Below are 2,164 nucleotides of genomic sequence, written 5' to 3'. Positions count from 1 at the left end.
AGACGCCGCGTGCTGATTGGCTGGGCCTCCATGGCCCCTCCCCTTCTGCAATGCCAGTGATAAATAAAAGCTGCCTCTCCACCCATCCACTCATCCACCCATCCACCCATCCACCCAACTTCACCTCCGTCCGTCACCGTTCAGGCTCCAGTCGTGAAGCTCAGATTTCTTACAGATACGAGTCAACGACGTCTTTGTGTTTCATTCACAATGAATCCAAACGGATCAGAGGTTTACTACTTCCTCAACCCTCAGCGGTGAGACACACACACACACACATACACTCACACACCTCCCGAAAGACATAATTATGAATGACATTATTGTTATTATTATTATCATTATTAATATCATCATTATTATTATTATCATTATTAATATCATCATTATTATTATTATTATCATCATTATAATTATTATCATTATTAATATCATCATTATTATTATTATCATTATTAATATCATCATTATTATTATTATCATCATTATAATTATTATCATTATTATTATTATTATTATTATCATCATTATAATTATTATTATTATTATTATCATTGATCATTTTTTTCTGCAACGTTTGATCATTTTGTTGTAACTGACTCAGTTGCTGCAGCTCGACACATCACAGCTTTAAAGAGGTGGAGCAAGGGTGGAGGATGACTGCCTGTCTGTCTCTAGTTAAACAGTCTTCCTGTCTCTCTCTCAGTTTCAGTTCAGTTGATGTTTACTTCATGACAGTTATTACAACAGTTTTGCCAAAGCTGGAGGCAGGTAGTGCTCAACAACAACAACATGAGATACATTAACTCAACAACAACAACAACAACATGAGATACATTAACTCAACAACAACAACATGAGATACATTAACTCAACAACAACAACAACAACATGAGATACATTAACTCAACAACAACAACAATATGAGATACAATAACTCAACAACAACAACATGAGATACATTAACTCAACAACAACAACAACAACATGAGATACATTAACTCAACAACAACAACAATATGAGATACAATAACTCAACAACAACAACATGAGATACATTAACTCAACAACAACAACAACATGAGATACATTAACTCAACAACAACAACAATATGAGATACAATAACTCAACAACAACAACATGAGATACAATAACTCAACAACAACAACATGAGATACATTAACTCAACAACAACAACAATATGAGATACAATAACTCAACAACAACAACATGAGATACAATAACTCAACAACAACAACATGAGATACAATAACTCAACAACAACATGAGATACAATAACTCAACAACAACAACAACAACAACATGAGATACAATAACTCAACAACAACAACAACAACATGAGATACAATAACTCAACAACAACAACATGAGATACAATAACTCAACAACAACAACATGAGATACAATAACTCAACAACAACATGAGATACAATAACTCAACAACAACATGAGATACAATAACTCAACAACAACATGAGATACATTAACTTAACAACAACAACAACAACATGAGATACAATAACTCAACAACAACAACAACATGAGATACAATAACTCAACAACAACAACATGAGATACAATAACTCAACAACAACAACAACATGAGATACAATAACTCAACAACAACATGAGATACATTAACTCAACAACAACAACAACATGAGATACAATAACTCAACAACAACATGAGATACATTAACTCAACAACAACAACAACATGAGATACAATAACTCAACAACAACAACAACAACATGATATACAATATCTCAACAACACAACATGAGATACATTAACTCAACAACAACAACAATTTGAGATACAATAACTCAACAACAACAACATGAGATACAATAACTCAACAACAACAACAACATGAGATACAATAACTCAACAACAACAACATGAGATACAATAACTCAACAACAACATGAGATACATTAACTCAACAACAACAACAACAACATGAGATACAATAACTCAACAACAACATGAGATACATTAACTCAACAACAACAACAACATGAGATACAATAACTCAACAACAACATGAGATACATTAACTCAACAACAACAACAACATGAGATACAATAACTCAACAACAACAACATGAGATACAATAACTCAACAACAACAACAACAT

At 32.6% G+C, this 2,164-nt stretch overlaps 1 pseudogene across 1 annotated transcript in view; it reads left to right on the top strand.

The window, feature by feature from the left end:
- Positions 1 to 210: 210 nt before the first annotated feature.
- LOC307235244 (estrogen-related receptor gamma-like) overlaps positions 211 to 2,164 on the top strand; it is an 8,820-nt pseudogene continuing 6,866 nt past the window's right edge. Inside the window, exon 1 of the transcript in view lies at positions 211 to 257. The product of the transcript in view is annotated as an estrogen-related receptor gamma-like (transcript). The remainder of the gene's footprint in view (positions 258 to 2,164) is intronic.

This window comes from Zeus faber (assembly GCF_960531495.2).
Source record: "Zeus faber genome assembly, chromosome: 9".
NCBI classification, from domain to species: Eukaryota; Metazoa; Chordata; class Actinopteri; order Zeiformes; family Zeidae; genus Zeus; species Zeus faber.
Note: the sequence above shows the minus strand (reverse complement) of the source record. Positions and strands in the feature narration are given on the sequence as shown.